Source organism: Macrobrachium nipponense, chromosome 9, assembly GCF_015104395.2.
Source record: "Macrobrachium nipponense isolate FS-2020 chromosome 9, ASM1510439v2, whole genome shotgun sequence".
In the NCBI taxonomy this organism is placed as follows: domain Eukaryota; kingdom Metazoa; phylum Arthropoda; class Malacostraca; order Decapoda; family Palaemonidae; genus Macrobrachium; species Macrobrachium nipponense.
Genome location: NC_061110.1, coordinates 76,791,133 through 76,813,632, shown reverse-complemented (window position 1 = coordinate 76,813,632; position 22,500 = coordinate 76,791,133). Strand labels below are relative to the sequence as shown.

The 22,500-nt window shown below is 36.9% G+C and overlaps 1 protein-coding gene across 5 annotated transcripts in view; it reads left to right on the top strand.

The window, feature by feature from the left end:
• Positions 1-22,500, top strand: part of LOC135217968 (rho GTPase-activating protein conundrum-like) — a 355,231-nt gene that overhangs the window by 174,962 nt on the left and 157,769 nt on the right. The window contains exon 2 of one of the 5 annotated variants that reach the window (XM_064254088.1): positions 16,753-16,813. The exons of 2 other annotated variants lie outside the window; for them this stretch is intronic. The gene's annotated coding sequence lies outside the window, so the exon portion shown is untranslated. Of the gene's footprint in view, positions 1-11,985; positions 12,010-12,634; positions 12,948-16,752; positions 16,814-22,500 lie in introns of those variants that run through there. 2 more of the 5 variants (XM_064254090.1, XM_064254089.1) reach the window with 2 other exon arrangements.

The following is a 22,500-nucleotide window of genomic DNA, read 5'->3' as shown; positions in this document are numbered from 1 at the left end:
AATTATCAGATTGCATTTTTAAAATACTTCGTTTTCGAATCGATGGTGCTTTTGGTTATCGTAACTTTTGTTTTTATTCGTATTATATGCGCATTTAGTGGTCATTTGTGGGTGTTTTTGTGTGTGTTTGAAGGGTCTCTATTTATAGACGCTAGTTCACTGGAAGATGACATTAAATTTATACATATATACCTTGTGTCTACCGCGAAGTAATTTATATATATATATATATATATATATATATATATATATATATATATATATATATATATATATACATACATTCACATACACCGTGATTTTTTCTATTTACGAATATTAAGCCACAAATATGGCATAGTATGCAGTACAATATTACATCGGAATAACCGACACCCAGGGTGATTATAACTGAGAAGTTCACCAGTGGCTCAGTGGTCAAAAGTCACTGAACATCGCTGTTTCTAAAGTAGGCAGCAATTCGAATCCAACTGGTGACGAAGCACTTGTTAGTTATAACTTCCCTTGGGTGTAAGTTATTCCCGAGGCATAGTGAACTGGAATTAGATAATATATTCGGGTTAGTATTAGTGGACACACACACTCACACACACACACACACACACACACAAATATATATATATATATATATATAATATATATATAATATATAAATATATATTAGAGTATGTGTGTATGTGTATAGATATACTAGTAGATTACTATATATATATATATATATATATATATATATATATATATATATATACATACATACATACATAATAGAGAGAAGGTTCCTTCGTAAAGAAAGTCATGGCGGACATATATACATACATACACATTTGTGTTTATACCTCTGGGTAATGATCTTCTGGCTTGGTTTTGCTTAGCAATGAAATATCCCTTACTCAGTCCCCAATAGACCAGGTACGTTTAGGATCGACCACTGTGAAAAATAATTTTTGAAAGATATGACAGTGATCTCCTCTTTGGTGATGTTATCAAATTCCAGTCAAGCAAGACTGAAAAAAGAAAAAAAGAAAAAAAACGGAGTGCTCTAGATATCTGAGGTGAATGGAACTGAAGACACAACAAAGCTGTTAACTCGCAGGTTAAGTCTCCAATTCTGTGGTTGCTGGTGCTTGTTATTCTGTGTCCATTTATAATATCGTAGATGCAAGAATGAGTTTTTGATTCATAAAATTTCAGCAGTCTCTCTCTCTCTCTCTCTCTCTCTCTCTCTCTCTCTCTCTCTAGGTGCGTTTCATTTATTTTGTAGTCAGATTTCGAAAAGTTCATCTGGTCAGTAGTTAGTAAACAAAATATAATTGTGAATTTAAAATGAGAGAGAGAGAGAGAGTAATAAGGAAAGTGTCCATGAAAACAAAATTTCATTGTGAATTTAGAATGAGAGAGAGAGAGAGAGAGAGAGAGAGAGAGAGAGAGAGAGAATATAACAAGGAATATGTCCCTTAATGCCCATTAATCTCTTATCAAGATAAATTTACAAATCGACAATCGAGGCTTCTTAGTAAACATGCTTTGACGTCACAGCGCACTTTAAGGGGAATTTCTGTAGCAACGCATTTCACAAGGATGGTCATTTGACAGATCTCGATCTCGGCTTGTTCGACATCAGATGCGAAAATCTCGTCACTGGTAAAAGATTATGGCCTGTGGCGGCCCAAGGTTATATGTTATATGCCGGTGAGCTGGATTCTGCCTATAAGCGTTTTGCCTTATGCCGCTCTGCATCTTTCCCGCCATCTGACTCTAGTTCCTTTGGCTAATTTGTATCAAGTTTTGAGTTTCATTTTTTCAAACATATGCTTAGAAAGTCCTCCGCTGTTGTTCACAGCAGCTGGAAACCTATTAGAAACTGTGTTTTTCATAAAGAAGTTAGCGATGAGATTCACTATGAATGCATGCTGTTTGCAAATAGGGAGTGGTGTCACTAGAATATCTTCGTATGGACTTCTGCATATGTAGTAGGTGAGAGAGAGAGAGAGAGAGAGAGAGAGAGAGAGAGAGAGAGAGAGAGAGAGAGAGAGAGAGAGATTTTACTGAACAATTAAAACGGAGCAGTTCTAAGGAATATGGTTTAAAGTATTTTTGCTTGTATGTCTATATATATAATATATATATATATATATATATATATATATATATATATATATATATATATATATAACAAGAGAGAGGGAGAGGGAGAGGGAGGGGGAGATGGTGGGCGGCGGGGAGAGAATGTAGAAGAGTCAAGACGACAAAAACAAAATACCAAAGCTCTGGAAGGGAGTCAGGTATTGAGGTGTGGTGCCCGGAGGCGCAGATGGGAGGAGGAGATTGGTAGGTGGGTGAGGGCCACCACTGGATAAATGGGTGTGTAGAGCGGCCATGATGATCATCGGAAGATGTGCAGGAATAGGACGGACTTCCACAGGAGAGTATAGAGGACGATGGAGAGGAGATAGAAAAGATGTGAAAGAAAAGGTAGAGGGTGAGAAAGGGAGCTGAAACTAAATAAGAATTCGATGAGAGAGGAAGAACTTACTAAGGAGTAATGGTTGGTAAAGTAGATTCACATATACCGTGCATTTGATGTCTAGGCCCGTCCCTTACGACGCTCCTGATTGGATGTTGATAAGCCAGTCACAGGGCTGGAAACTCTCAGTCTCTCTCGAGAGAGTTCACTTAGGTAGGTTCCATGTTCCACCTCTCCTGAGGGATACGTCTTTCAGGAGGGGTGGAACATACATCCTGCTAAGTGAACTCTCGAGAGAGACTGAGAGTTTCCAGCCTGTGATTGGCTTATCAACAGCCAGTCAGGAGCGCGTCGTAAGGGACTGGCCTAGACATTCAGATGCACGGCTGATGTGAATCTTCTATGGGAGGAGGAAATCTAGTGACGCAAATGAAAGCAAACTACAAAACTAAAAAAAAAAATCTCAAAAGGTAATCGTAGGAAGAAGTGAATATTTATAAAAATTGAATGGTGAATAAAAAAAAAAAGGCAGAAATGCTAGTTGATTTATTTGAAGGAAGGATGAGGTAGACCTTGCATGAGGTCATAGAAGACATATAAAGCGAAATGAAAAAGATTTTTTTATTTTTTGTCATTAAACTCGGGTTAGAGGAGCTGTTGCGTCAGGAGGTAGAAGTAAAGTTGAGAATGAAAAGCAGAAAAAGAAAATAGAATATTAGACTCAGTTGAAAAAAGTCAGGTTTGATACAAGTAATAAGTGCCAGATAAAGGTGTAATGGGCGAATTATATGACATAAAGAATGAGATGTTAGGTACTCTTGTCATGAAAAGAGTTTGCCGAAAAATGTTAAAAGATTATCTGGTTACTTGAGTGGAAATATTTGAGTGAATTTGAATGTGCAAAGAAAAAAATAAGTGGTACAAAGTTTACAAAAAGAATACCGTACAGGTAGCGAAGAAGAAGAAAAGGTAAAGGTTCGAATGGGAGACAGGTTATAACAGCAGTAAAAACTTGAGAGAGAGAGAGAGAGAGAGAGAGAGAGAGAGAGAGAGAGAGAGAGAGAGAGAGAGAGAGCCAGCCCTACACAAGCGTGTACCTAACGAACGATGTGCTTTTCCGACCTTGAAAAGAGGCGAGAAAGAAAAGAAAGGGTTTCCATAGGTGCACCTGTAACCCCCTTTCACCTGTTGCTTGGATGAATATCGCTGTAAATCGGATTAGATTCTTCCTTATCAGCGATTATCCCGAGAAGGCTGTAGAGAACATCCAGATCTTACGCAATGGCCGCCTACCACCGGTCGGTCGATCTGGTTGCTACAACTATCATCTCTGACCAGCCTTTAGATAACTTCGCGTTTCCTAGTTCTTAAAGTTGCCATACGTACACAGACTCCATGATGAGACTATAATGATTGTTAACGAAATGCAAGGATATCTTTGATCGTTTGTTCGTGTGATACGTTAACATAAAAAGTTTACTTATAAACATGTGATAGCAAGTAAAGAAGTAAATTGCGTTGATAAAAGGGAAAATATAAGATGACTTTGGTGGAATAACTTTGGATACTTACTTTAAGACTTTAATCCGATCCCACGAAATGTTTTATTTCTTGACAAATGAAATCCAAGATTATCTCAAGTAATCCCTTTCACTGCTGACAGACCGAGCCATCTGTGGTAGGAAAACAAATTCTCTCTCTCTCTCTCTCTCTCTCTCTCTCTCTCTCTCTCTCTCTCTCTCTCTCTCTCTCTCTCTCTCTCTCTCTCTCTCTCTCCACTTTAGTTTCACAACTATATACGTAAGGCCTATGAAAAAAATGTTGCGAAGAACAAGCAGGTTGACAAATAGTTCCCTGCCACACCAGGTGGTAAAAGAGAGAGAGAAAAGGTTTTGGAGTTTGTACAGGGAAGAGAGAGAGACTTCATAATTTTGTGATTCGGTAGTTGAAATCATGAGACGCATTGAAAGATTTTCCTGACATCAATTAAGATATGAGAGAGAGAGAGAGAGAGAGAGAGAGAGAGAGAGAGAGAGAGAGAGTTTATCATTTAGGCTATAAAGAGAGATTGAGAAAAAAAATCTTGTCGATTTTATAAATTATAGGATGACGAGCTAAGATGATTTTTTTTTTTCCGTGAGCTCAATTGAAGTCCAGGTTCGCGTAACGAAGTCTTCGCTCCTCGTCTGAAATCGATTGTAGGAGAACCGCCTTCCGTGGGAAACTGTGGTTTTCCCCTAAAGATTTCGATCGATTTGCTCCCATTATTCTATAATGATCTTCTTTAATCTTGGTCGGTTGTCAACAACTGATTTGGCGGCGTAGTTTCCATACTTCTCGGTGCGACTGTGGTGTTTCTCCCATTTCCACCTTCAGAGTCTTGTACTACTTCATTCTTTATTTTCTGGATCACTATCTTACTGTCCAACCACTCCACCTCTCTCTTTTCATTGTCGTAAAGCGCAGAGTTGTTGAGGTGCCCCCTGTTCTTTGTTTGACCGCCTAAATTTTATCAATTCAAATAAAATCAAAGCTTTCTTTCTTCCCCGGTTTTTTCTTTTTTATGTTATTTTTAGGCCTAGGCTGGATAAGGGCATTAAGTTGCCGGTCTCATCGACCTGTCCACAAGACGTCATATTTTACTAATGCATCTAATTTCTATATTTTTTTCTAATCATTAGACATTTCCCCAGATGATATCACGAAGTGTGTACCCTAATAACTGAGACCTTTTAGGTAATTTATTACCTTTTCAAACGAACTAAGCGAGTCAATAACTAGCCATTAGATTGATTCCACTTATTCATATATTTCCAGTAGACCGTTACTCTTTAATTAAAAGTGGATTAATGAAGAACTAGTTGTGCTTACGTTGTTCAGCAACTGACAGACGATATGGCGTACATTTCCTGTCAGATTGCCTTGACCAAAAAGACAACACAAATCCGGTAGTACATCTTTTCAAATCACATCTACCGTTACTTTCTTGGTAGGTGACATGCGAGGATCATTTTCCCCAGTCATTCTCTCTCTCCCTCCCCCCCCTTTCTCTCTCTCTCTCTCTCTCTTTTTTGCTTCTTCTTCAGTCCGGCATATCATTCTCTTGGACAGCTGTAACTGCTGCAGAGGTCATGTGACCAAGGTATTCCCTTGTATTATGACCTTTATGGTTTCTCTTTAACTTCCCTCGGAAATATTGCATGTACGAATCATTTGTAAATTATTAAAACAAATTGAGTATCGGTTTGTGTTCTTGTAAATTTATGATAAGACGCGGAAATTAGAAGTGGAATAAATGCATTCCTGTCATTATATATGAATTGTAGCTGTAATTGTTGTATTTTACTGTAATGTAACTATTGAAAGCTATGCGGTTTAGTATAATACAAAAACCTGGAACGGGCATGATCACAGTTTCTCCATCTTTGTCTCTCCATTACTTGAGAAATTTGTCGTCTAAAACACTCTCATAAGTTTATTTTTATAGGTAAATGTAATTACGCAAACTTTGTTGTATGAACACCTCTCTCTCATTATATATATATATATATATATATATATATATATATATATATATATATATATATATATATATATATAACCCAACGGATTTTTCCCCTTGAAGAGTTATTTCAAGAATGGGTTAACCTTCCTTTTTTGTAAAAGCTTTTTCTGGAATGGGGTTGCTAGTCCCACCCCCTCCCCCTTCCCTATGGGTGATCAAAGGGTTTATGTGCGGGGAGCCGGTATTTTCTTGTTGGTCACCCATCCAAGCGGTAACCCAACGTTGCTGGGTAGGGGTTAGCATCCGAGTGAAACGACACAGTAGCTACTTATACGTTCATCCTGTTAATAACTGAGTCAAGGATGAAGCCCCTTTTGCAGACAACTACCTTAGCATCAGCTGCCGATTAATGAATTTCATACCGAATTTTATTCAAAGAATGTACTATAGATATTCTTCCCTAATAAGGCCATGTCTGCAACCTCGTTCATTCCTTTAACTGTACTGTCAATTTCCGTTTCAGCGCTGAATGACTTCATAGGTCACAGCGCCTGACCTAGATTCTATATTTATTACTATAAGGCCATGTCAAGTTAGTCTATGATCGACTGCTACTAAGGCGTTAGTGAAAAGTACAAAGTAAACATTGAAACCGTAAGATCTGGAGTGATTTGGAATAGTACAGTATCATGTCCCAGTGCAAAGCATTGCGTAGAGGAAGTCTGTGTGTCTTATAAAAGTGGAGGAAATGCCTTGGATATAGCGGATGGTCCACTTAATCTTAGGCCAACGACAGACATCATTTTGGCCCCTGAGGCTGTCGGGCAATAAAGCAGTAGCATATCTCGCCTCTTGACGTGATGCGAAAATCGCCAGATGGCTGTTAGCACGGGCATTATACTCCCCGTGTTGTCGTATCTTTAGGCGAAATACACACACACACACTATATATATATATATATAATATATATATATATATATATATATATATATATATTATATATAATATACCGTGTTGTCGTATCTCTAGGCGCAAATACACACACACACACACTATATATATATATACATATATATATATATATATATATATATATATATATATATATATATATATATATATCTAAGGACGACGTTGTGTTGAATTATTGGAAAAGCTGAGAAAAATATGTTGGGTTAATAACAACACGTTTGTGCGTATATTATATATATATATATATATATATATATATATATATATATATATATATATATATATATATATATGTATATATACAAACTTGTTATCATTACCCAGTATTTTTCCCTCAGCTTTTCTCGTTATTCAACACAACGTTGTCCCGAGATTTTTATCAGGAGGAACAAGACAAAGCTTTCGAGTCGAAGGGCCCTTCGCCAATGACCGTAGAGTTAACGATCTCCCAGTGTTTTCATCCACGGCGGCGATGTAGCAGCGGGAGTGTTCGGAAAGGGTTTCGAGTTCCCGGAGACCTTTTCCAGGCCGTCCCCGAAACCCCGCCACGTAGAGTGGGTCAGTAAGTTCACGCGTTGGCCTCTTGGAAGGGAACAACCTCCTGGAAGGGAACCTCCTGGAAGGGAACTTGATGGTGACAGAGTCAAGTCGTTACCGTGCGACTGACCAGATCCAATTTGGGATCCCCTCGGTGGGGAGGTGGGAGAGGTTCTTGCGCTGTTTCCCTTTTGGCAGTCTCTTAGCTATTGTGTGTCTAAAAGTCATTATTTCCTTAGTATACGTTATTATAATCCAAATTGACGACATTGCTGTTGACAGTGCAGTATTCATATTGATGAAACGGCTGCTTATCATGAAAGTGGGACTTAGAACATAGAACTACAAACATGACAAGATCATACTTTCAAAGGTGGGTGTATCTTCAGCTGTTGTTCAGATTTAAAGATAACTTTAATTTTTTTTATAAATTCATAGTTTTAGGTCGTCTTTGATCTTCAAATCGGTTTTGTACGAATTTGCTATCGATAGTATAAAGTTACGTTTCCCTTTTGGCGGTTGTACCTGGTTTAACGAACGCTGTGCTTAGTACGATCAGCTAAGCTTTATGTGATAATTCGGGTCTGCTCGCAGGCTTGATTTTATAGCGCTGCACATCGCTCTTGGCGCCATCCCCTCTTATATGGAGAAGGCGTTTGTTGATTATGTATATATATATATATATATATATATATATATATATATATATATATATATATATGATATATGATATATATATATATAGATATCTATATATATATATATATATATATATATGATATATATAGATATAAATATTTGTGATATATATATATATTATATATATATATATATATATATATATATATATATATAGAGAGAGAGAGAGAGAGAGAGAAGAGAGAGAGAGAGAGAGAGAGAGAGAGAGAGAGATTTAATTGCGTGAGCTAACGAAATCTTAACTATAACGATACCAACTATAAATCTATAAATACTATGTATCCCTTAAGTCTATCACTTACTTGTAGCCTAATGTATATGAAACTTTTATAATCTCATGAAATTAAATGGATTTTCTGTTGTCCGCTTTTAACTTGATAAGAATTCTAGTTTCAAATTAAGCAGTATGGAAGATGATATTGCAAGTTTTGAAATCTTGATCGAGAGATATCGATTTGGGATTTTCTTCTGTTGAGGAAGAGCCCCTCAGCATCCAATCTGTGACCGCGCGTTCGCCTGGAGAAATCACCATCATCATCATCAGCCATTGTGTTTTCTACCATTTAAGGGCGTGTGCCTCCTGGCGTGGCGAGTTCATACGGCGTAATGAAGCAAAGTGCTTTGGCAAGGCTATGAAATGCACCGGCTTATTCCCCGTAAACCCAAAAGGTAGAATTATTCGCCATTTTTGCACTGGCTTGAGACCACGGTCTCGAAAACAGAACCGTTTTGTAAAGTTTATGCTCTGGCTCCTTTTCGTACCATTGTTGTTGTTGCGCGCGTGCGTGCGTGTCTTGCCTTCTCTAGTGTGACAGGCTATTTTTTTACGTTTTAAATGTTGAAGGAAATATATAGAGTGAGAAAGCAACTCTGAATAGTGAAATAGATAGAAAACAAGTGCGGTGAAGAGGCTATAATGGTTTTATTCTTTGCCTATTTTAAGTTCTCTCTCTCTCTCTCTCTCTCTCTCTCTCTCTCTCTCTCTCTCTCTCGTGATGCAGTCACGAGACAAAAGTATATTTAATTAGCATGTATGAAAGATTTAATTTACATCTAGTTAGAGCAAAGTTACTAGAACAGAACTTATATTATACATCTCCATCTAAAATGGATTTTCTTTTGTTGAACATACTATCGTTATGGTGCCGATGACTGAATGTATAATACTGTTCTCGAAGCTGTCAATGAAGAAAAACATACTGTGTCAGATATTCCATTTCTCTCGTGTGTCATTACTTCCTTTTCATGTGTGTACTTTTCTTTAGCTGTGTAGTACGTTTTTTGTCCTTGCTGAATTCGGATGACCACCCAGAGTGGTTCTCCTTTCATAGCTCTCTCTCTCTCTCTCTCTCTCTCTCTCTCTCTCTCTCTCTCTCTCTCTCTCTCTCTGAGTAACAGGAATTACTGCTCAGACATTACTTTCGAAAACTGGCGTACTTTATGGCCTGCTTCATCTTGGGGTACATTGCGTATAGATTGTACTCAGAGATGACCTTTTTATTGTCACTTTCTTCGTCCAGAAACTTGGCATTTGGAACTTCTTACCCAGTGCCTTTTCGGTGGGGTTTCATGGTCGTCCTGCCCAGAGGGGATTACGTGGTCATTAATGGGGGGGGGGGGGGGCGTTTAGGTGTAGATTGATACCATAACTTTTCATTGAGGAAGTTTTCTTTATTTGGAATCTTTTTACCCTTGGTCGTTTATTTCCTTATAGAGTGTATATATAAGTATATGGACTGTGTATCCATATATTTAAAATAATGCACTTTTTTTCAGTGCTTTTGGCTATATCATTGTTCGTGTTGATTTATTAATACTCTTAATGCAGTGATGTCCCTCAGCAATTATTGTCCTAAATCATACCTTTTTCTATAGGAAATTGACTGCTTAAAATGTGTGCATACTTTGGGCTTTGTTTAGACGATTATCTCAAGAGTGAAGTCTATTACTTGCCTTTCCTTGTGATGTAAGTTCGCTGAATTAGTGAACATTTCGTACACGTGATCTTGTAACAACTTTCCGTGAAAATTTGTTTCCAACTTTTTTTTTTTTCTAGCAAAGACCACATGGACTGGAAATTTAGTGTCCTTTTCTAATCCAGGCAGAAAAGGAAACAAGAATCTGTAAAGGAGATGGAGAAGGTCGGGACTTAACGAAAAAGGGAGCGGTTGACATTTCAGCCTCACGAAATAAGGAAAGTTGTAGGGGGTCAGGAAAAGAGAAATGGAGGAAAAGTAAGTTTGTTTAGTCCGGGTGAGGTGACTCGTATTTCATCAGGTTTAAAACTCTGGCAACTCATTTTTCAAAGCTGTATTAAATTTGAAGCTGGAGGTTAACAAATTAGGATTTCACTTCGGATTTACGATATGGTTTTTGATTATATCAGCTATTTTCATTTTTAGATATCAGTGAATATCAAGTAAATTACCCCTCTCCCAAAAGTGTAAATTGTGAATCGTATCCGTTGGTACTAATAAGAACAGTGCCATGTAATATATAAGATGGGCATCGTTTTTTTGGTATACATACGTAAATACATACCCATGTTTACTGACGTGTTTAGGCTTATACGTGTGTATGTGTTTGTATCCTTTGGTCATGCTTTTTTTTGTGCTTATTCTATTGTGAATGCACAGTTGGTATGCAAGTAGGAACAGCATATCTAATTTAAATTGCCAAATATCTCGAGGACCTCACGTAACTTCAAGTCGTGCGCAAATCTTGTTTATCTGTGGGTCACAGTTAGGACCGGTTTGGGATTATTTTTATGGGGTTTTTTTCTGCGATGTATTCGTTATGTATATCCTGTGTATAAAGACGTGTGATTATTTTATAAAATAAGTTATGTGATAATGATGCAGTTATTGTGATAATGATGCAGTTATTGTTTGCTTGGTGACATCATAGAAAAACGCAATACTGTAACTATGTAAATGTAAAATTGACCCACCCTTGTGTTTGTACTTGCTTTAGTGTTCAGTGATCTTTATATTCAGTTTCTGTTGATGCTCTGTGTTGACTCTTTGCGCAGTACTGTTGATGACTACGTATGTGACCAAATATGATCTCTGCATTGTGACCAAAGCTAACATTTGCATTCCATCCGATTGTCAGAAACTGGTTTCTGAATTCTTCTTATGTTTTGTTCTCTTGATTAACACGTACTTTAAAGCATTCATTCGAATGTTGATGTGGACATGACGTCACCCTTTTACACGTCAACATGTTGTTATTGCGTTTTGGCAGTGCCAAGAATGTTGAAGGGGATTGGGAGGGAAAACAGTGAAGGCGCCCGTCCCTTTGGATCCTGGCCATGCCGCCCGTACCCTCGAATGTGTCCGTTCTGTGACTAAATGGTCACCGTGGGCTTCGTCCTTGGACTCCATCTCGCACACCTGGCGTCCGATAGGATCTAACTTTTCGCAAGAGGTGATGTGACTCTGTCGTCTTATCGGTTTTATTTTGGGTCTCGATTAGCTCTGCTAGAATGAGGGTCATTAGAGCTCTCCAAATGACTTGCCTACTGGATTCCTTCGAAGCTATAAACATACATACCTTCAACAGTTGGTCTGGGGCAAGGCCGAGTGCAGAGGAGAGTGGCCATTATTTACACCCGAATTTTTCTTGAACGTGTCTTGAAGGGGAGGGTTGGGGGTATCAAGGCTGTGCGTACCCGGCCACCCGGGCACTGTTGCATACTGAGTGTGCGACGGAGGGCCGAACCCCCGTTCCCTGACACATGCTTATACAGACGACGGCTCAGAGAGGCCGTTGGAAATGTGAAGCTGCTCAATGCTTCGAAAAGAATCTCGAGAAAGCACACCGGTCAAGGTATTCTGAGCGTCTGGGGGCTTTATGGCGTCAGTGAGGTCACTCGGAGCGAGCTGATCGACAACGGCCCTTCCGTTGGATGTTTTCCTTTTTTTCAATTCTTTTTTTTGAGTTTTGGTGCCTTGTGCAGAAGTTGGCGTGGGGTCAGCTGGACTAATGAGAAGAAAGAGTTTTTTTTCATTTCATCACGAACGTGTTACTTGCGAAATGCGTATGTTAAGGCACATTTCAGCTTGATTACTTTTGTTTGAATACATGTGGGAGTTTACATATACACTTGAGTGCTTTTTAAGTGCGGTATATAATAACTTGTTGTGAAAATTCGTGTATTTTGTGTAATGTGTTTCGGTATATATATATATATATATATATATATATATATATATATATATATATATATATATATGTATATATATATATATATATATATATATTTGTATGTATGTGTGTGTATTTTTATGTCATATATATCACGTAATTTGAAAAGGTGTTAGTATTCGGTAACTAAGGCCTTGCATTGTGAAATACGATAATGAAATTTACTAGTCGATAAATGACTGGGGGTTTTCTTTTGAACACGAAAATGAATTTGAGTCATTCCTTCTGTATGATTGCTGAAACTTTTCATATCTCCTCTTGACACCGAGATTCTTTTATAGTCAATGTGTTTACTTTAGAATTTTTTATGTGATTCTGGCGCATTCAGCATACCTACGTAGTCATTTGATCATACTGAATGGTATCATCTGACGTTACTACTCCCGATTTCGCAGTGGGCGATGCAATTCAAATGTTAAAATCCGCGTAGGAGAAAAAACGGGTTCGAGTGTATTGAAATGGTTTGGTCTTGTGGCGAAAATGGAGGATGATGTGTTGGTAAAAATTGTCATTCACAAAAGATAAGAAGATGGAAACATGGCAAAGATCTTACTTTCAAGGTAGGTGCATCCTCAGCTATTGTTCAGATTTCCAGATAACTTTAAAGAAGATGGGGTTAGCCTTTAAGAGGTTTTGGAAAAGTTGGGCCTTAATCTCCACCAACTCAGTAGGAGGACGAACGTTGCTGTACACCGTTGTGATGCTTTTTTTTTTTTTTTCTGAAGGCACCCCTTCCCCTTCCCCTTTCTGGGAGGCAGCTTTTTATAGATGCTTTTGTTTTACTCCTCTAGTTACTTCAGTGTAAGGGTGAAGTATTGTTTTCCTTTTCATTACAAGGGAAACCCCAATGAAGAAGAATTCCGTTGCATGTTTCGTACCAGAAATATACATTAAAGCTTTACCATTTCAAGTAATATATGTACTATATCTATCTATCTATCTATCTATCTATCTATCTATATCTATCTATCTATCTATCTGTCTGTCTGTCTGTCTGTCTATCTATCTATAGATAGATAAATAAATAAATAAATAAATAAATAAATAGATAGATAGATAGATAGAGATAGATAGATAGATAGATAGATAGATATTACTTGAAATGGTAAAGCTTTAAATGTTATATGTTAATGGTTGAGATTGAGACTTTTCCGTCTCTTTGAAAGCCGTCTAAACTGAACAGTTTAGATCTTTATGTATTATAGAAGTTTAACTCATTTTGCTTTCTTAAAGGAACATAAAATGTATCCATTTCCTGAGATGATTTCCGCTGAGAACTGATCATATAGGTAATTATTAGTTACAAAACAGTTATCACTAATGCATCTGGTCACTAGCCGAGTCACTGCCGAGTCTTGATTTTAAGTTAAAAAATGACATTGCTGGCGATGATTCGCTGAGAGAAGTTCCGTTGAAATCCCATTAAATAACCGTTAAGGAAAGTATCCAAAAACACGTATTACCACGTGTGTAACTAGTCATTTTGAAGTGTAACTAGTCATCAGGTGAGACGTGGCTGGATCTTGTTCATTTCTCTAGCTTTCCATAAAGGAAATGTCGAATTACGAGGTGATTTTGTATAAATGGTATTTTAAGCGTTTGTAAATTGCAATACATAACTTATATTGGAAACATTTGAGAGGAGTGAATAATACATCATTGTTTACGGTTAATTAAACTTTGAAATGAGAGAATCTGTTCTGCGGAATGTAGCCAAAGTCATCAGTGTGCGTTAAAAATTCTGGAAAGGAAAGTATGTAAACCGAGAAATCGTTAGTAAGTTAACGACCAGTTCAACGTTATAACATTTAATTGAATACAAACGATACGAACCAGATTAACGGTGGACTTGGAGGTTAAATAAAAAATTCAAGCAAATATCCACTTAATTCAACGAGATAAAATGTATCAAAACATAAATAACCGAAAATGGACGAGTTTCGTGGATAGATATCGACGGAGTTGGGAAGAACAAACAGAAGTCATTGCCGCCCAATTAAACCTTTAAAAGAGAGAGAGATTGTCAGACTTGTAGGATACGTTTACGTGAGGGAAGACGGTCCTGCATTATCTGATGGTGGAAGGCGAAAGCACTTCTTGAAAGGTCCTGGTGAGCTGCTGTGGTCAGAGGGATAAAAGCGGAGCTGGTTTTAGTGGTGGTGGTCGGTCGGTAGCCGGCCAGTTCCAGATAACCGGCCTAAGAGATGTACGTTGTCGCTGGGATTAAAATCTTCAGCGTAAAGAACTTATACGAACTTTAGTTTCTTTTCTACTGGAGGGATACAGATTCCACTCCGTTGCCTTTCATTTTCTCGTTTACTTTTAGGAATAATGTTTATTTTTCTTTTTATTTATATCCATTTACGATGAAGATGATTTATTTATTATGTTTTCTGAGGTATATTTTTTGTTACGGTAATATTTTTTTTTATTTTTCATTATACATAAGTTTAATTTTGTTTATAAGAAATATTTTGTAATATTGTCTTTCGTAATAGTAGGAATAGTTATTAATATGAAATATATTTATTTTAAGTGTGAATCCATATTCTTTATAGTTCGTTATTTGTGCAATTAGTTATCTAGTTATTTTAAGTTTGAGTCAATCTTTTTCATTGTTCGTTTTTGATGCGATTAATTATCAAGTCAGTAACCTATAGTATATTTCAGAGAACTTACACAGCATTTACTATATGTGAGACCATAGTTAAGTGCATTATCCCAAACAACCCCCCCCCCCCCCTCTGTCCTTCTTTCTGTCAGTTTGAGTGACCAGTACTGCGTGTATATTATAAAAAAAAAAAAAACGATAAATGCATTTTAGGAGTTGACAGGAGGGGGAATAATGACCAGACAGTAATCAAGGCTTAAAAAAAATCTCTGAGATTTATGTCAGTCTTAAAAGGGAGGCTTTTAAGGCGGATGGTGTTGTTAGGCCCAGTCTCTGCACGGAAACTCGTGAACAAAAGGAGGAAGAGGGAGAAATGGAGTGCTTGAGGAAAGAGAATCACAAGAGACACTAATGAGAGAAGAGTTGTGTGGGATGGTGATGGAAGCCTCACCACCTTTCCCGGGTTTTCAGCTTTTTTCTTTTACCTTCCCCAATTCCACCGTTTCTCTGCCTTTTTAACCACCCCCCCTCTCACTCCCATCTCCCCTTTCCCCCCCCATCTTCCCATCTTCCCCTGTTCACCCCCTCACTCCCATCTCCCCTTTTCACACCCATCTCCCCTCTCTCACCCCTTCTATTTTTCACCCCTCTTTCACTTTCATCTCCTTTTTTCGACCCCTTCTATCCCATCCCCCCTTTTCATCCCCATCTCCCCTTTTTCATTTCCCTCTCATTTCCCACTCCCCTTTACACCCTCTTTTCTACCCCCCTCTTTTCCCAATCCCCTTTCCCCTTTTACCCCTCTCCTCTTTTCACCCCCTCACCCTACCCCCTCACTCCCATCTCCCCTTTTCACTCCCATCTCCCCTTTTCACTCCCATCTCCCCTCTCACCCCTTCTCCCATTTTCACCCCTCTTTCACACTCATCTTCCCATTTCGCCCCCTTCCACCCATCTCCCCTTTTCATTTTCCTCTCATTCCCATCTTCCCTTTTTACCACCTCCCCTTTTCGCCCCTCACTCCCATCTCCCTTTTTCACCCCTCTCACTTCCCCCTATCACTGCCATTTTCTCGTTCTTTTCTTGTTTTGCTCCCATCCCTCAAGTCACCCTCTTTTCTGTTCTGACGAAGTAGAAAGCCTTTCACTTCTCACCCTCATTACTCCGTCTTCCCTAATGAGCGAGTGAACAGGGGATGATGAAGTGTTCCCTGTGGTCACCCGTTTTCTTTTTTTCTTCTCCTCTTACTTCCCTCGAAGGGAAGGTTATAAATTTCTTGAACACCTGTGATCACCCTTTTCTAGGGAAGAAAGGCTTTGCCTCTTTTGTGGTTTCCACGTTTCAAGGGATAGATTTTTTTTTTTTTTTAGCAAATAATTTTTTGAATGCTGTTTTTATTTTATGTCTACCATTTCTCTTATGATATGATAGCTGATATTCATGAAAATGTTTATATAAAAAGGCCTGTACGTTTCACGATTTACATTTAATTTGAATTTTAAATTTTGGTATTAGATTTTGCTAATTTATTGCACGCATTACATATTTATTAGAATTTTTTTTATTTTTTTTTCACATGTATTATGTGCTTTGTGCATTTGACCATCAACAGCATATTGTGTTCACGAATCGAAATTCCTTTTATAACATCGGTAGTTTGGATTTTCCGTTCACCTACGTTCTTTGCATGTTATTCGGAATGTGTGGATGTTTATTTTTTGAAGAAAATTAATGTGAACTATTTCTGGTCTCAGGTACAAGATCGGGCTAACTACTGAGGTGGGAATTGAGATCACTGGTGGTTCGGAGGAAAAGGTGTAGTATTTATTCACAGTGAAGTTCTACTTTGCATTTTCCTCTTACTGTAGATTTTTAGTGATATAAATATGTTGTAAAGTCTCACGTAGTTTGCTGCTTACGGACCATGCCGTCATCTATTCAAAGAGAGAGAAATTAAGCCTAGCTATTATTTGAGTTCTATGTTTTTTCAAAAACTATTCTCTCATTTTCTTTCCTAGACGTTCTTTGACGGATAATTTTAAGTGCCATCTATGTACCCCGAGCTTAAAACAGAAATAAACACATAAAAGTGATAACTAAAATGGAAACGAGACAGAGAACAACAATGGTTAACCTCGGGAACTCACGAACGAAAGCTCAGCCAGCGCCATCCAGAGGCAAGTAGGCTCACAGGTAGCAATTTCCCACACGGAACACATGTAGCAGTTCCCGCACGATAGGCCGCTAAACAAACACAAACACGGCGGAACGGCCTCGTTAAAGGTTGGTGAATAATAAACACAAATATCAGTTTCATGGAGTAATGAGCACCAGAGACATACGTGCAATTAAGTGAACAAAAAGAAATGTATATTTTTTTTAGAAAGTTCTGCAGTCAAGTCTCTCTCTCTCTCTCTCTCTCTCTCTCTCTCTCTCTCTCTCTCTCTCTCTCTCTCTCCTTTATAATTTCCCATCCATATATATATATGCAGATTATATATGAAGTAGATAAAACGTGATGCTATTTATAAATAAAGTTTTTTTTGCCACGAAAGAGAAAAAAAAAATGAAAAAGCGAGTTAGCGAGTACTTTCGGTCCTATTCAGGTCGCGAATAGGACCGAAAGTACTCGGCTAACTCGCTTTTTCCATTTTTTCCCATTCGCTTCCGGGCAAAAAAACCTTTATATATATATATTATATATATATATATAGTATATATATATATATATATATAGAAATTATTAAGGTAAAGAAAAGAGAGAGAGGTATGTATATATATATATATATATATATATATATATATAATACATATACTATATATATATATATATATAATTTATACATATATATACATATACTATATATATATATATATATATATATATATATATAGTATATATATATATATCAATATAGTATATATATACAATGCCCCATATACATACTATTATTTTCTCCCTGTCTCTCTCTCAACAGTCATTTTTACATTCGTCTTCAATTAACAAGTAGCCATTTCAAAATTGTGACCTAGTTAACACAATTGTGAATATCGTTCAGGAAGCACGAGCACCCAAACAGTGAGAACAAAATGGAGCAGTTACGGGGTTTTGATCTTCCTGTGAATCGACGGCGCTGGTGTTCGAGTCTCATCCGTTGGCCCAGTTGGATCACCTATGAACAGGGCATTGTTTTGCTGCCTGCTTCCTCTTTGTGTTTCTGTTTGTTGTGTTTCTTGTGTGTTCTCCGCAGAAAGTGTTTACTGGAAGGCGCGAGGTGTCTTTATGATGTATGTGTATGTACGAACACATTTTAAAGACACATTTATATTTATATTTTTAATATAATATTATATATATATAATTATATATATTTACTGTATATATATGTATATGTGTATAATATTTATGTATTTAAATATAATCTTACATGCGCATACATTTCTCATAAAAACACATCGTCCTCAAAGTAAACTTTCCGCAGAGAACACACACACACACACACACACACACACACACACACACACACACACACACAACACACACATATATATATAATATATATATATTATATATATAATATAGATAGTTTGTGTGTGCATGTATGGTGTGTGTAAATGACAAGGGTACGATCCAGTGGCTTTGTTTCTATTGTGATCTATATATATACATGTATACATATATATATATATATATATATATATATATAATATATATATATATATATATAAATATATATATATATTATAATATATCTGCATAGATGTGTATATATATTATATATATATATATATATATATATATAATGTATGTGTGTGTGTTGTGTGTGTGTGTGTGTGTGTGTGTGTATAACAACAGTACGATCCAAGTGACTTTGTTTCAAGTGTGTTCTAAGTCCCGTAATTTTCAACCTGTTCTGTTTATCAGGTTGTGCTTTATATTGAAATACAAGGATGAAACGGCTCGTCATTTACAGTATGCTTTTATCGCTTGACTTGACTTACATTACTTTTTTTTTCTTTCTTTCTATTTTCTTTTTGTAGAAACAGCACTTTCCGGCAATTTCGTTTGTACCTGGCTGGTTTTACTGGACATTGAGCATTAGTAAAACCAGGCTTCCTTAAGGAATGTTAATATCTCCCTTAACTTCTCTAACAACCTGTCTAATCAGAGTGACCAATTACCTTTCTCTACGGTCTAATAAATCACGGGAGGTGAATCCGAAAATGTTTTAATCCGTAACTGGCAACTTCGCAAGTGGCTTTGTTGCCATAACTCACTATCCGGTAACTCGATACCTGACCTCCGATATTTCCGGCCATTTCATTTCGATTTCTTTTTCATTATACTATTTCTTGTGAAACTGATTTTTGCCTAAATTGCTCTCCGAACTTGATCTTAGGAAATGGCGTTGAAAACTGGAGTGGCTGAACGATTAGATTATAATCATAACGATTAGAGAATCGGTTATCTGAACCTTTTAGGTGAAAGTTATAAGGATCACAATTTTTGATTGGTCAGTTGCCTTGGCAACCAGGACTCAATATTGTACCATGAAATGGCGATAGTATCAATTATAAAAATGACATTGAAGCTGATGACGGGGTTGGTGATGATAAAACCAATTAGGGAATGATAGTAAAAGTTAGCTAGAATTGTTGGAAGGTAAAAACTGCCCTCACTTTTCCAAAAATGCATCTGTAGCTTTCGTGTGACGTTCTCATATCCAATCTGTCGCCTGCAACCTGAGAACGTTGAAAGTAGGTTCCTCTATGTCGAATATCTTGTCTCTGACGCATAAGAACATTGAAAGTGATGTAACTCTTTTCAGTTCTTTGAAACTAAATTCTAGAGTAATCTTGAACATTGATGATGAATTAATTGTTCACAGTATAAAGGTAGTTCACACCTAGTTATTAATTAGGAAGCAATATTGAATAAGTATCAGATAATTAAAATGGAGTGTGTTTCATCGGTAAAAAAAATGCTTTGGCTTGCAAGTATGTTTATTACTATACTTAAATTGATACAAATAATTCAGGGAAGCCAGACAGTTAGGTAAATTGTTCGAAACTGTTAAACATTAGTAAGCTAATACAACGAAGACGCCCTCTCTCTCTCTCTCTCTCTCTCTCTCTCTCTCTCTCTCTCTCTCTCTCTTTGATGAATCGAACCATTCTATACTAGACACCCCTGTCAAGCACGAAAGTACACATCATAGTTTCAGGCTTATATGCATATATATATATATATATATATATATATATATATATATATATATATATATATTATATTCATACACACACACACACACACACACACACACATATATAGTATATATATACATATATATATATTTATATATATACACATATATTAACTGTTGATGTTATTGAATCCAGTGAAAGGTAATATTGTTTAGATTCAATATAGAATAAGTATACAAGTGCACTTATGTGTTTTTAATGTATATATTTATTTGTCCAATGAATATCGACTCGCGTTTATCACATATGTTTATTTGCTTAAATCAAAGCTAAGTTTAGTGTATAGGCTTAAAGACATAGACTTTTGAAAAGAAACGATGGGTAGGAAGTTTATCATTAACATGAAATTTCAGAGCTCCAACTCAATAGAATTTGGTTTGTGATATTCTTCACCCTGTGGATCATGTCACGGACTATGGCTGCTGATTAACGAACATTATCAGTATTGTCGTGGGTGATGTTATCATTACATTTTATGACTGTTATTGCTGTTGTTGTTCCTCTTGGTCTTGTGTTCACTGTCTTCATCATCACGACTGTTGTTGTTATCAATGTTAAGTTTCAGTGCAGTTGTTACACTAGTTAATTTTGGTTAAACGACCTGTAAAGGATTAAAAAGAATATAAGTGGACATATGTAATCTTCATGTGCTCAAGGTATGCGATCCAGTGATTCGCTGGTAATTGATATTGTAATAAGCATAAATTCATCCAAATATGAGGAGAGTAATTTTAGACGGCTTGCGTTATCATAAGCTATAATTTACTGATATAATTAATCCTGTGCCAGACGCAGTAGAAATGAAACATATTCTTATGGCATTCAGTAATTTGTTAAATTTCATTCTTTTTTATCTTTCTGTAAAAGAAAACTATGGATGTGGCTTTGTCTGTCCGTCCGCACTTTTTCTGTCCGCCCTCAGATCTTAGAAACTAATGAGGCTAGAGGGCTGTAAATTGGTATGTTGATCGTCCACCCTCCAATCATCAAACATGCCAAATTGCAGCCCTCTCGCCTCAGTAGTTTTTTTATTTTATTTAAGGTTAGAGTTAGTCATGATCGTGCGTCCGACACAGACCACCAACGGGTCGTGTCTGAAAGTTTCATGGGAAGCGACTGAGTGTTTCATGGGCCGCGGCTGAGAGTTTTATACAGCATTATACACTGTACAGAAAAGTCGGTTGCGCCGAAGTTTGTATTTGTTTTTCTTCCTTCTATGACCGAGATTTCGCTTCTCAGGGCAAAAGTCGACTTTCCAATCAACCTCTGTGGCGCTCATGAAGCGACCAAGTTGCCGCTGCTTAACATTTCAGTCAAGGTTGTGGAAAGTGAACCCTGTATTAATGAGTCACAGATTTCACGGGAGGACAATTTAGAAAAAGAACGAAAGTGAGAGCGAGAGTCCAGGAGATAAAAACACTTGAGGACGTTTTGCTTGAGACCGACAAATATTTATGACAGCTTTTGTTCCTGCAGATAACCACCGTTTTTCTTTTGCGCTTACGTTACCAGAGCAATGTAGCGTTCAGTCCTTAAGCTTCTCTGGTTTTTCAGCTCTCTCTCTCTCTCTCTCTCTCTCTCTCTCTCTATACATATAGTACATATATATATATATATATATATATATATATATATTATATAGATATATGTAATATATATAAATATATATATATATATATATATATATATATATATTATATATATATATATATATATATATGGCAGGTAAAAATTTTCTGTTACAACAGAATTCCCTCTAATAAAAGGAGCCATAAAAACGCCAAAATATAGAGAGAACTAAGTACTATGTTTCAGAGAACTTCATGTCTCTCTCTTTCAGGTAAGTACTGAATAGAGAGACGGCAGTCTCTGAAAGATAGTGCTCACTCTCTATATTTTGGCGTTTTTATGGGCTCCTTTTATATATATATATATATATATATATATATATAATATATATATATATATAATCACTTTGACACGTGATTTTTTTGTCACACATCACCACAGGTGAAACAAATGAGTTTGGGTGCAAGTGGCAGCAAGTCCTGACCTGTTTCAGTTTATTTCCAAGCCATTGACGAGGACTGATACATATTAGTGGTAGAAATAATACTAGAGAGAGAGTACTGACGAATATACACAACCGTTGGAGACCACGACTCCACGTCTGGCAGGTGTCAGTTGTGGATTCTTAGTCTCTAAAAACGGTTGTGTATGTTTATCTGTTCATCCGT